We start from the raw sequence: 14,074 nt of genomic DNA, 5'->3' as shown, positions 1-14,074 counted from the left end.
TGTCCCTCTCCACACTTATTCTTGGAAACACTCCTTCAAACACCTGTAGGAGCAATACCCCTCTCATCAGGTCTGCCACTTTAGTTGCCTAAAGTTATGGTCCCCAGGCTTCCTGGGTGTTCCAGAATACCCCCACTGGCCCCATAAAACGATTAAAATATCTTGGAAATTCTAATGGTTTAACATCTAAATGATGTTTTCCATGTTGCCCCCTCCCCCACCTTCCTGTACTCTCAGAAGAGCACAAATTCTTAGACCCCATATGTCTTGATTTGTGCTTTGGAGGACATATTTAACATTTCCAAGGAATGTCCCCCACTTGAATAAGCACATTTATAATATCTAAACCTTATGGAAAAATAAGCTTACCAGCTAATTCCAAATTTCTTTTACTTCAAGGCATACCACCATTCTCTTTGTTTTCTTTCCTCCTTCCCTTCTTTCATCTAATCACCAAGTCTAGCCCATTGTTTGCTCTGAACCAGTCTCCAGTTAGGCTTTATCCTCTGCAGCTATTGCCCAGGCCAGGACCTCATCCGTTCACTCCTGATTAGCTCGAGGATTTCAAAAGACTGATCTTTTAGTTGGTAGTATGCCCCAGACAGTGTCAATGACACACAGACAAAACTCTTTTCCTCTGGCACTATTTGTCACAGATGTCTAGTGATATTCAAAAACCAAGAGCCTACATCAGCAGATTTTAATTGGCTCCCCATTTTCTGTTCACTTAATCCAAACTCCTTTGTCTGATCTTTGTTTTCTACCAGTGTACTGTATCACCAAGTTCATTGTTCATATTATTCCTCAATATGGAACACCGAGAAGAAACCCAAGGTTTGCTGGCCCTTTTATGTCAGGGGTCCCCAACCCCTGGGCTGCGGACCACTACTGGTCCGTGGCCTGTTAGGAACCGGGCTGCACAACAGTAGGTGAGCAGAAGGCTAGCGAGCAAAGCTTCATCTGCCGCCCCCCATCACTCGCATTACTGCCTGAACCACTCCCCGCCGCTGCCGCCCCTGCCCCCGTCTGCGGAAAAATTGTCTTCCACAAAACCCGTCCCTGGTGCCAAAAAGGTTGGGGACCGCTGTTTTATGTGACCTGATCATTCTTTCCCCCATGCTGTCTGCCCATTTTACTCCACATGTCATGAATGCCAATTTTCTGTCAATCTTCAATTTTCCCTCTCATTGTAAATCCTAGCCCTATATTTTCCTATCCTAGGATTTCTTCTCTAACCCTTTCCAACCTTCAGAATGGATGTCCTAGAGTAAATCTTTTAGAATGTACTTAGCAAATATCTTACTTGCTATCAATCTAGCTCTGACGAGTAGAAGCTCCCACATTAACTGTAAATGAATATTATTAGGCTCTGAGCTTCTTCAAGACAAGGACCATGTCTGATTTAACTTTATATCACCAGTATCTAGTCCGGTGCCAGGCACATCATTTAAGTGCAGTAAACACATATTGAATAAATAATCACCACTTTATGGTATTGCCCCCTTTGGCAGTTTCCTTAAATGCAGAAGTTTCAGCTTCCTCATCTGGAAAATAGTGCTCAGAATATCAGCATCGTAGATTATGAACATTAAATAAGAAAACCTTTGTAAAGGCCCTAGCACAGAACTTGGCACAGAGAGCTCAATCCATGTGAGTTCACACCTTCCGTTTAAATTTTTAGAATTGTCATCAGAACTGTAGAGTTCCCATAATTGCATATCAGGGTTATCTCTGTTAGAGCCTCTTTTGGGGTAGTACCAAATTCAAGTGTGGGTTCAACAGAAGGAAGATCCACAAGGACTACTGCTTATAGTACCCTTTGTTATCAAGTTTTGGTATGGGGCCTGGCTGAGACAGTTCTGACATGGGATATATGCTGGTTTATCTTTTTAGGGGATTCCATAAATGCATAATCTGTTTGGACACTAGGCTTCATAATGGCAGGGACTGTTTTTCCATCCCCTTCCTTCCTTTCCATACAGGAGGGAAATTATATGATCAACATATTGAATAGCCTTTGGACACTTCAGTGTGTTTACTGCAACAATGAACTCTGCATATTTGCATCCACCAGGGAGAATGAAAATTATTAATCCTGAGGAGCTGTTAAGTCACTTTCATAGATTTAATAATTTTCATACTTTTGGAGTGGCAGGCATCCCTAAACTGAATTATACCCTCAGTTTTTCTACCTGTAAAATAGGAGTAATAGTTTGTACTCTTACCTTCTTCTTAGGATTAATAATTATGATACAGAGGAAAGAGCACTGGACTGGGAGTCAAGAGAACTGAGCTCTATCCGTCACTTTGACCAGCTGCATAGATCTTGGGCAAATCACTTCAGCTCAGTTTCCTCATCTCCAAAATAAGAAGTCTAAATTAAGCAAACTCCAAGTCAGCTCCCAAATTTCAACTGATATGCTTTTTAAGAAATGAAATAAGTGGCCCTCTTCTTGTACCCAGGGATGCCAGGTGAGAGGAGACTTTCTGAGCACTATATAGAGAGGGGGATTTGGCCTGTGCTGTCCATGGTAGGTATGTGGCATCTATGTGCTGACCGTATGTGTCCTAGCACCACACACCAGGAAGGAACTCAAAGAAGGTGGGCATGTCTGATTGGAGGCAAGAACCATATGGAAGTAGAGGCATGGGAATTACTTGGATACCTTTGCACAAAGATAATTATTATGCTTTGTACAAAAGTAGAACCTATTACCATGCATTCTTCTCAGATTTCCTAAGCTGCCCACCAGCCCTCTGATTTATGGTTGGAGGGATTACCCATGGGTATACCCCAGCAGAGAGGGATTGGAAAAAGAAATGGGAGGTTGCCTCTTACACCTGTTAGAGTGTTAGTCCTTCCTCCAGGGACGGACTCAAGTGTAGCAGGTGAAGAGCTGCCCCTGGTATTCACTTGATGATCATGCCAAGTTCAAGGCAGATCACCTCCAACCCCAAACCTTTTTGGATCCATATCACACCTTAGAATCTATATGTGCCTATATATACCATCGTATTTCCCAGTTGCAGGAAAAGAACCACAGGGTTTCCAATCAGAAGACTTTTGAGTTTGACCTTGGGCGAGATTCTTCAGGTCTCTGAGCTGACTGATGTAAGGATCAAAAGAGATAGGGGTGTGTAAAGTGCTTTGTTCCAGGGTTAGTCACAGCTGCCCTGGCCCCCACTCCTCTTAGATCTCCTCCTCAAATACTGTTTCAGGGAAGTTTTGTTAAATTAACTCTCTAAGACTAATCCCTTTGTCAGGGATATTTGAAGAGGGGGTAACAACGTGAGCCAGAGGGTTTAGAACCAGAGTAGACAGGGCACTGCTGTCCTGCAACTTTGAAGCGACGTCCTCAGGAGAAAGCTCTGCTTTCTGTAGCATCATCTCACCCACCCCTACTCCACCTACACCTGGGTTCTCTTCCCAGCCACCTTAACTTGCTGGCATGTCACTTGACCTGCTTCCTCTCTACCTGTGCAGTTCCTAACTGTTGTGATCTGGGGATGCCCCCCAGGGAGCCCTGCCTCAGGCTCTCTTCTCACAGAAATGGTACCTCAGAGAGTCCTACCCCACTTCACTTGGGATGCACATCATGGCAAGGAATGGCGACGCGCCCTGTGGCCACTGCTACCACAGCCCAGCCAAGTGCCCCCTCCAGTTCGTAGCCTGTGTGACAACCATGGAAAATGCGGGGTCTGAGTCACTCCAGCCAACAGAACTGGGGGTTAAGGAGTCTCTTCTGTGAAAAGATGCCTAAATCTTTACTGCCAGCCCACCTACTAAGAACTTTTGCTTTACTAAGACCAGAGGGACTGTTTGAAGGTCAGTTTAAAAGAGTTGCTTGTGCTATTGTGGCACAAGGAGAGCGCATGGGCTGGGGAGTCAGACTGGCCCTGTGTGTAAACCCCAACTTTGCCATTCACTGTTCAGGCAACATCTTGGCAAACTGCCGAATCCGGTTTACACGTGTAAAATGGAGCTGCCGATGCCTTTGCACAGCTGTTGTGAGGATTAAACAGAACTGCACTTTGTAAAGCACCTAGCCCAAAGGGGCTGCTCCAAAGGTTTTTTTCTTGCTTCCCTGTCACCGGAGAATGACCAAATTATCTCAAGTATGACTCATTTAAGAGGGTGAATTTTTTTCTGGTAAAAAGCCAGTCCTGTTGTAATTGATCAGGCTCCTGCCTGACCATTTCAATTTAGGTGTTAAGGTGTCCAAAGTAAGTGGGTGCTCTGGCAGTAGGGACCTCCCACAAAGAAGGACTGTCTGTCCCCCACACCCCCTCCCCACCCTAGCAGCTCAATCCCAGCCGAAGGTTAGAAGGAAAAGGAGCATCAAGTTTTGTCTAGGATTTTTAGACATCAAGTAAGGATTATGATGGAAACTTTTCATTCATGAAACTAAAACTATCCTTTTTCCTGGGAAGCCCTCACTAATGGAGAGGCTCACTTTGATTTCCTGGTTTATGATTTATACTGAGACCATTTGTATGTATGTGTGTGTGTGTTGCAGAAGTAACTAATCCCAACACAGCAGAATAAATTGGCTTAGTCTATAGTGGCCAGTCCGTCCTAAGTCTCTCATTGTACATCTCAAATCTTGTAATTGTTTGTCCATCTTGGTCAGATGGCTCATTAAGACAGCCAAAGTCACAAGCTCTACAGTGCCTGCTGTGGGCCCCCTTTGTTTCCTTACGCATAGAAAAAATGTAGAAGATGTGACCCTCAAAGGCCACAGTGGCTAGGTCTGAAAAATCTTAAAGAACCACTGCAAAAACTTAGCTATCACTTGCAATAGAAATGTTTCCATACCTTTGCTTATTTTAATTCCCCTTCATATTTATGAGACTGTGGTACACTTAAAAGTAGAAACACATCCAGACACAGCCAACACAAGTTATATCTTATAGTTATTTATCCAAGTTCCTTAAAGCCACAAACAAGTTTCCACAATAATGACCAGACTGCAAATATAAGTACAATAAATCTTTAGTTCTAAAGGACAAAGCTATGTTTCTCTGTGCTTTCATAGTACATTGCTTTTAAAAAAAAGAAAGAAAGAAAGAAAGAGAAAGAAAGAAAAGAAAGAAAAAGAAAGAAGAAAAGAAAGAAAGAAAGGAAAGAGAAAGAAAGAAAAAGAAAAGAAAGGAAGGAAAGAAAGAGAGAGAGCGAGAGAAAGAAAGAAAGAAAGAAAAGAAAGAAAGAAAGAAAGTTTCTGCAATTCAATTTAAAATACCCAGGTTGTTAACTTCCAAGCAAAGCAATCACAAGAAGGAATTCTTTCTGCCTGAAATTCGTAGCAGTAACAGAAATACAAGTCATAAGCAGTTTTTTAAATCAAGTGTCATCATATTGTGCTCATAAGGAGCATTTTCTTAACAGAGGAATTGTAGGTCCCAAATTTTCTGGGACTATCCTGATTTTGAATGCCCTGACTCATTGCCAACTCTGTATTTAGACTAAGTATCCCATTTTCTGGTTCCAAGAAGATGTCAGCACACTTCAACTTAAAGATAAGTGACACGCACAATTCTTATAAAAAACGAAAGTATCACAACTTGTCTTTATTGAAACTGCAATTTTCTAAAGTTTGTTTGCTTAGATCTGTGATATCTCTATGTAATGTTGTTTCCAAGTTCAATTAGGGAGATTTTTATTTCGCTCTCACAAAACATCTTTTTATGCACTTTGAGTACCCCAAGTGGGTTTATAATTACACAGTCTTAACTGAAGGGGTTCAGAGGAAAAACAATTGTTCCTCATCTCTAACTCCAGCTTTCTAGAATGACATTTAAGTCTTCAACTCCTGGGTACCTGAAAAAAGGAAACAAGGTACAGATAGCTGGAATTTCTCCTGTTTTTAGCATTGGAATGAATCTTTTCTTATGGCAATGAAAACAAATAGGAAAATGTTTGCTTTTGTGCTATGAAAGAGAGAAAAGAAAAACCAGTCCATGAATATTTGCAATAGAAGACCATAACTTGCTACTGGAATCAACACTGGATTAAAAAGCTGAAGTTTGGAAGTGAAATGATTTTGCTACTCTTTAAATATTTAAGCAGCTTAACTATACATTAGGAAAAAAAATACACATATTCCCCCCGCAGTGCACACCACTCGGGGTGACATTTTCACTCTCTTATTTTGCCACAGTGTGGATTTTCCCCTTCAAATGAAAACCTACAGAAATGAACTCTGAAAAGGATAGATTGCTTCCCCCTTCTAGCCTCATGCCAGTAAAATACTTTAAGTGAACTGTTTTCTGATCACAAAATTCAAGTCCAAGTTGTTTTAAAAAATTAAGAAGCAGTATTTAATAGAATACATTCTATTAAAAGTTAGCCAAGACCAACTAATAAGATCTCAAAAAATGAACATATTTCAAAGAATTTTGTTCTCTTCAATAGTTGCATGAGTTTTTTTGTTTTTGTTTTTTCAGGAAAATGTGCAAATGTCAAGGTTACCTGGGTCTGCTGGTCACTTCTAGTTTTGGACTCTTGAAGATGGTGAGTTTTGCTAATGATGCGCGGCTGTTTAAGAACCCGGTGGATTTTCTGGCAATCACTCTTTGTGTGCCATCTTTTATAAAGGTGCTTCTTGTTGCTAAGAGATCAGTTGCTTAGAGACCAAATCATTAAAAAAAATATATATGTCAGGGGCCAACATAAATTATAACCAAATTTTGTCATTTCAGCTCGCCCTCTTAATGTTTGGCTTTTGTAATAGATCGTAACGTACCAAGAGAAGCCAATTACTAATCACAAATAGAAAACGGACCATGAGGAGGAGAAAAGATCTGTGCGTACGCTCCCGTGGACAGGGAGTAACGCCGCTGATCCCTGGGAGAGAGTTACAACCTCACAGGGCTCTCTGAAACTTTGACTCCTCGTGGGGGTCTGAGATGTACTGGGAATGTAGATTTCCGTATACACGTACACCTGTCCCAGGCAAACTTGAGTGCAGTTTGGAGTATGAAGACCTGGGAATTGTGAAGCTACTTTTGTCTTTTCCAAAGGAAAATTAAGAGAAAAATCTACACTTAGGAAAATGTTAAGTTGGAAATCTGAAGTGATCTTAGCCTTCAGCCAGGTATTTTTGTGTGTGAACAGTTACCACTGCTTCAGGTCCAAGTGTGTATGTGCTGGGAGGAGGGGGCTTGCATACAAATCTGCCTTTTATCTTCTCCCCCGTACTCAGCATAGCATTAACCAGGAGACAGCAATAAAAACAATCAGTTGGTTAAGTAGGTAAGGTTTGGCCTTGGGGTTCTTTCTCTCCCCCTTTGTGGCAATTTTGCCCATTGAGACCCTCCCTTCAAATTAACTGTCATCCAAGTATTACCCCTCACAGGGACATTTGCATTTTAGGAATATATTTTTAAATGAAAAACTCTTAAATTTCCTTAAGAGTCAAAGGAATGGCAGCATTCCAAGCTTCTTAACAGGTAGGATAGGCGATGTGTGGGAGCAAGATAAAGCTCTATACACCCTTTCACTGTATAACTCCATAACACAGCTCCATCCTCCATCTCCTTCCCTACCTCCTTCATCCTCCACAGGTCTCTTTGGTCCCATCTTAGGTGAGAAGAAAGCAAGCAAATAAGGGATCAAAGACTTGGAGTTAAGAATCAAGGTAAGAGGTAAAAAGAGTACCTAGGATCTTAGAGATTTTTTTTTTTACCAGCCTCCAAAGTGCTTGCCATTAGAGAAGAATTCATGCCTTTGGCTTGACCCCTAAAGGGTCTTGTGATGAACACACTGTGCGGGAGAAGGTGAGGCCAGGGCTAGGAGCTGGGGTGGAAGCATCAGGTGGGGCGATGAAGAGGTCTGGCTCTCATTCACTACTTCACTCTGGTCACTGTCAGATTAGCATCATCTCATCTCTCATTTACAAAGTAGATGAAAGACCCACAACCAGTTTGGATTTATTTAGAGATACATGGCAGTTAAAAAAAAAATTACAGCCTGTGCAAATGGGATGGGGCTCATGCTCAGCAGAAATTCATTACAAGAGGAAATGAAACACTGACTTTCCCCAACCCAAGCTGTGAGTCAAATGGACACAGGCATTTGAGTGTCACAGAATAAACTCAGGTATGTCACCAAGCAAACATTTTCCCTTAAAATCTCTTCCTCCTTTCTCATCCCCCCAGTTTTTCCTTATTGTCTATTTTTTGAGAAAGAAATGGAAGCAGAAAGGGAAGGGATCTGAAATAGGGGAATTACGGGTAGAAGAAGGCAAGAGGAGTTAAAATTTCCAAGTACAAGGTTGGTACTTAGGAAATGCTAGTTGAAGGAATGAGAGACACGTAGAAGAGGCTAAGGGGGAAAGAGGTCATGAACTTGATGGTATGTTCCTTGAGGCAGAAACCACCTTATCCTTTTTTTTCCCCAATTCCAAGTACTTTGTACAGGCTTTTGCATTTAGAACACAATCAAATGGTTTTGTTAAATTCTAAGTCAATGGAGAAAAAGCAGAAGGGATGGGCCTGAAGGGTTTGAACTAGTCCTTGGCCCTGTACCCCATGTGCCTGGTTCCTTCCAAAGGAGCAGGCTCTGCAGATGTTTGTAACTTGAACCTCGATCTAAAAATAAAACCTGCCTTTCTTCCTATTCATCCATTCTGGTCTTTCTACCCCTTTGGCTCTAATTTGGCTCTCCCCACCCTTGTGGCCATTTGCTTTGGATTCTTAGCTTCTACTTCTGGGACATGAGGCACCCCCGCCTGCCTTTTGGCCATCTCTTGCCTATTGGGAGGTAACTCAGGCACCACTCAGGATACCAATCCTTGGCAAGCTCCAGGCTTTCACTTGCCTGGGTAGAGGTGGGGAAATGCAGTGATCTGTGAAGGACCCACTCAGTTGTCAGCACTGTGTGGCTGAAGGAAATAGGCTTGGATCCATGAGGCCTTTGCCTGCAAGTGTCCCACATTGAAGCTTTGAAAGGAAAATTTTCACACGAATGAAACTGCTCACACCAAGGAATGTGGTCTGGTGTCATGTGGGGTCCTGCAGAGCAGCAGGCCACTCTTCCACAGATGCCTGGACCACAGAGCCCTCAGACTGATTCTATGACTGCCGGGAAGCTGCCCAGCCCATGTAAGCTCCATCTCCTGATCTCAGGAATGGGGGAGCACCTGGGAACCGAGAACAGTAAGCTCCTGCCTCCAGATCGAGAGATGGTACACTGAGAGACATCAAGCCCCAAGGCATCCTCTGCAGAAGTGGTTGCCACTGCAGGTGCCTTTCATTGGCAAAAGCAGTGTCCTTTGATGCCACTTCCAACTGAGCACCCAAAGATCTGTTGCCTCCTGCCCAGCTGCCAGTAGTTCCCCCAGGACTTGCCTCTCTTGACTGAACACCCAAGACACTATTATTTCTAGAAAGGTTCACAGATCCCCCTTCTTAGCTAGGAGGATCTTACTCCTATCCTGGAAAGGTTCCAGTGTGGTGGCCTGCAACTCTGTTCCTATGTCTCCAGGAAACTATTCCCAGAAGAGGCCAAAAGGCCTAGAAGAGAAGCGTGACCTGCTAGATAAGAATGGAGGCTGCTTCAAGTGTTTGAGGTCCTCTCTGGAAGGACCTCTGCATGCAGCCTAAGGCAGCTAGTAAAAGCTTAACCAATACCTAACAGGGTTGCTTTTTCCAAGCAATTTTACCTTGTTGGATGCCATGTGCTGGGCAGAAAGCTACTCCTAGAAGCCAGAGTACTAGAGGGCAGCAGAGGAGAACCTGCCCTGGAAAAGTCATCTCCAGACATCAGCCCAGTGACGGCTATTAAAGAATAGGGTTTAGGCAGTGGAGGGCAGCAAAGCACAACTGCCTCAAGTTGAACTTCAGGGCAACTTTGGTAGGCGTGAGGTAAAGGGGCAGAGGGTGTGTTCTCGCAGAGAAGGCTGCTCATTCTGGCCAGAGTTACTGCAACCAAGCTTGCCCTTGTGCTGATTACCTCTCTGGATTCAAAAGTCTTGTCACAATCCACAGGGACTTCTGGCATGCTAAGACCTGAGACACAGAGGCCTGAGTCAACAGCAAGCCAACCTTAAGACTCGTGTTATAGCTGTCTTCCCTGATTGCAGCTCCTCCTGGTCTCATCTCCTTGCAGTGATGAAGACCTTAAGGCATCACATGTCATCCTCCCCTTTTGGCATGTCATCACAGCTTTACTCAGCAAAAATTCCTCTGAACACCTTGCTCCCTATCCAGATTGTTTCCCAGCTTTGTGGGGTACACATCTGTCCACAGGCACACCCACCAGTTCTCCAGTAATTACCTAAAGAGCAAGGCCAGACACAGTGTATCACTTGCGTGCTCATGAAAGATTTGCCCTTGTACCTGTCACCAATAATGGGCCTGATCCAACTATCCAGGTAATGTACCTGTAACAACCCTCTGCCCCTTCTCTCCCGCTAGAACACCCCTTCTCTCCCCTCCCTCTCCCTCTCCACCCCGCCACAGAAAATATGGCTTCTACCCACACCATGTTCCCAAAGCTCTGGTCATACCAACACTCTGGCAGCCAGCATGCCATTGGGGGAGCTACAGCAACCCCCTTCCAGAAAGACTTCTGAGACACCTTGCTCTGACGTGTTGAAGACCACAACAGAGAGCCCACCAATGACCCCTGGGCTCCAGAGCAAACACATGTGTCCAACTCACCTTGTTAGTTACCAGACATTCAAGGCAGGGAGCTCTTGGACTGCAATTAGTATGACAAGTAACATAAAAAATGAGCACAGCCTAATAAACACCACCACACAGTCCAGTTTCATTGCTTTTCTTGGAGAAAGAACCATGATGTGCTTCTCATAGATTGTCTGGCCCTAGCTGACCCTCTTCACAGTTGATAATTTACCTCTAGTCACTGCCTCAGACAACTTTCAGGTATTAATTATACCCATCTGTGGAGTAGTTTACTGAGCGAGAAAAGAATGGGGAAAGGGATGGGAAACAAGAGAAGAATATGCTGTGGTGGGGAAAGGTGGAAGCAAACAGAAGCCGAGGGTCTGGTGCTCTTGAACTTACAAAGTTACATGTCCTCACAAGGTGCACACGTTAATATCCACACCGAACAAATTCCACAGTAACTTAACTCTAGAATCTTCTAATCCTCAAGAGAAAAAAAAAGGGGGATAATTACTAATTGTAACACAATTATAAGCCAACAATGTTGTTTTAGCAAAGTACAATTAAACTGAGCAAAATTGTAATAAATCAAAACTAGTCTCCATTCTCCTCCTTCTCTTCTCTGACCCACCTCTGAGTCCACCTATCCCTACTCTCCCTGTACATCCCCCCACCAAGCCATCTCTCATCTGCAGGTAAGCATCCCTCCTCCAATGCCCGTGCGCATGCACAACTGCTCATGCCTGGGACAGACACACATCTTAAAATGAGGTGGGCTAAGATAAAGGCCAAAAAGCACTAAACTAAACTTCTCTGTCTTCAGGCACCTGTTTTGTTGGTTTTTGTTTCCCCCCTTAAAGGTTGATTCCTGTCTGAACCACAGTCTTCAGCCAGCAGGGTGCAAAGTGCTTCTTATTTCACTTTGCACATTGCATTTCAAAGCCAAGTGTGCCCTAATCACCAGGCATGTCCAAAGCCCACTGTGTAAGAGTATCAGTCCTTCAATAGCTTAAAGTGAATCTTCCTCAAAAGAACAAATGTTCTCCTGCTGCCTGTGCTTCCGATACCATCACCTCCTTCCCATTCAGGATTTCCCAATTGTTTTCATCCTGCAGAGATGTGTTGATTTGTAAGCATGGAGCAGGTATCCAGTGGAAGGCTGATGAAAATCACCCAGAAGGAAATAAAAGGCAGGGATCCATGAACAGGAGATATACTGGCTTACATACAAGCAAGGTGTTGACACCTCATGCCCATGACATCTTTTTTTTTTCCCCCGTGTTTCTTTTCAATTTTTAATGTGGCTATGCAAAAATTCCAGATTACATATATAACTTAGACCTGTCTATACAGAGAAATTGTTTCAAATGTACTTTTTTTTTTAAAAGATCATTATTGGAGTATAATTGCTTTACAATAGTGTGTTAGTTTCTGCTTTATAACAAAGTGAATCAGTTATACATATACATACGTCCCCATATCTCTTCCCTCTTGCGTCTCCCTCTCTCCCACCCTCCCTATCCCACCCCTCTAGGTGGTCACAAAGCACCTAGGTGATCTCCCTGTGCTATGCGGGTGCTTCCCACTAGCTATCTATTTTACGTTTGGTAATGTATATATGTCCATGCCACTCTCTCGGTTTGTCCCAGCTTACCCTTCCCCCTCCCTGTATCCTCAAGTCCATTCTCTAGTAGGTCTGTGTCTTTATTCCCGTCTTGCCCCTAGGTTCTTCATGACCATTTTTTTTAGATTCCATATATATGTGTTAGCATATGGTATTTGTTTTTCTCTTTCTGACTTACCTCACTCTGTATGACAAACTCTAGGTCCATCCACCTCACTACAAATAACTCAATTTCATTTCTTTTTATGGCTGAGTAATATTCCATTGTATATATGTGCCACATCTTCTTTTTTTTGTTTTTTTTTTTTTTTTTTTTTTGGGTAAAGATTTAATTTTATTTATTTTTGGCTGCGTTGGGTCTTTGTTGCTCTGCACGGGCTTTCTCTAGTTGTGGCGACTGGGGACTACTCTTCATTGTGGTGCGCAGGCTTCTCCTTGTGGTGGCTTTCCTTGTTGCGGAGCACAGGCTCTAGCGTGTGGGCTTCAGTAGTTGTGGCTCGTGGGCTTAGTTGCTCCACAGTACGTGGGATTCTCCCAGACCAGGGATCGAACCCGTGTCCCCTGCATTGGCAGGCAGATTCTTTTTTTGTTTTGTTTTTTTTATAAATTTATTTACTTTATTTTTGGCTGTGTTGGGTCTTTGTTGCTGCGCGCGGGCTTTCTCTAGTTGCAACGAGCGGGGGCCACTCTTCATTGCGGTGCGCGGGCTTCTCATCGCCGTGGCTTCTCTTGTTGCGGAGCACAGGCTCTAGGCTCGCGGGCTTCAGTAGTTGTAGCACGCGGGCTCAGTAGTTGTGGCTCGCGGGCTCTAGAGCACAGGCTCAGTAGTTGTGGCGCACGGGCTTAGTTGCTCCGCGGCATGTGGGATCTTCCCGGGCCAGGGCTTGAACCCATGTCCCCTGCGTTGGCAGGCGGATTCTTATCCACTTCTAAAACAACAGCTCCAGGTTCCTCTGCCTGGACAACTCCCTCTTCATACTCTGTGGAGCTGTCACTGTCAGAACTACCTGATACCTGCAAGTCTTCAGAAACAGGATTCCTAGTCTCTGAATCATAAGAGGTGGCTGGCGAATAAGGCTGCATCCTGCTCACTTGAAAGTAAGCATCCAATGGTGTTCTCAACCTGGCACTGTTTGTCCTGTGAGACCCTCCGGCTCTTGCCCTCTGTGAAGCAGAACTCCTCCTCCTCCTAGTTCTCACTGGCCCCACCCTGTGTTCCAAAGTTGGTCTCAGGAATTCCAGCATGCCATGAAGTCTCCGCAGCCCATTGATGAAGCCGTTCATTGAATCCAATGAAGATGCTTGGGCAGTGTGGTTAGCACCAGATTCCTGCCTACGTTCCTCTGAAACTCCTGGATTGATGTTCTCCACAGTCTCTCCTCCTGGGAGCTCCTCTGTCACATCAATGGACATCCGTGGAGCAGGCTGAAGCAGGGGCAGTCCCTCTTAGCTGCTGACCACTTCATCAGGAGAGGGCTGGAGCAGGGGTGGTCCCCCTTGGCTGCTAACCACTGCAGCAGGTGCAGGCTCAAACAGGGGTGGTCCTTCCTGGCTGCTGACCACCTCAGTATGAGAAGGCTGGAGCAGGGGTGGTCCCCCTTGGCCGCTGACCACTTCAGGAGGAGCAGGCTGTTGTGCAGCACCATGATCTAACTGCACCTGAAGATCATATTTCATTGCTTCATGAGCCGTCACTCACCTGAAGCCAGAAAGACGCGGTCAGACTCGCCTGCCACATCTTCTTTATCCATTCATCTGTTGATGGACACTTAGGTTGCTTCCATGTCCTGGCTATTGTAAATAGAGCTGCAATGAACATTT

General features: G+C 44.2%; 1 long non-coding RNA gene across 1 annotated transcript in view; it reads left to right on the top strand.

The window, feature by feature from the left end:
* LOC118890687 overlaps positions 1–6,499 on the top strand; it is a 137,960-nt gene extending 131,461 nt beyond the window's left edge. Inside the window, exon 3 of the long non-coding RNA XR_005018796.1 lies at positions 6,445–6,499. This is a non-coding gene — a long non-coding RNA (uncharacterized LOC118890687). The remainder of the gene's footprint in view (positions 1–6,444) is intronic.
* Positions 6,500–14,074: the final 7,575 nt, after the last annotated feature.

This window comes from Balaenoptera musculus, chromosome 2 (genome assembly GCF_009873245.2).
Source record: "Balaenoptera musculus isolate JJ_BM4_2016_0621 chromosome 2, mBalMus1.pri.v3, whole genome shotgun sequence".
Lineage (NCBI taxonomy): Eukaryota > Metazoa > Chordata > Mammalia > Artiodactyla > Balaenopteridae > Balaenoptera > Balaenoptera musculus.
Note: the sequence above shows the minus strand (reverse complement) of the source record. Positions and strands in the feature narration are given on the sequence as shown.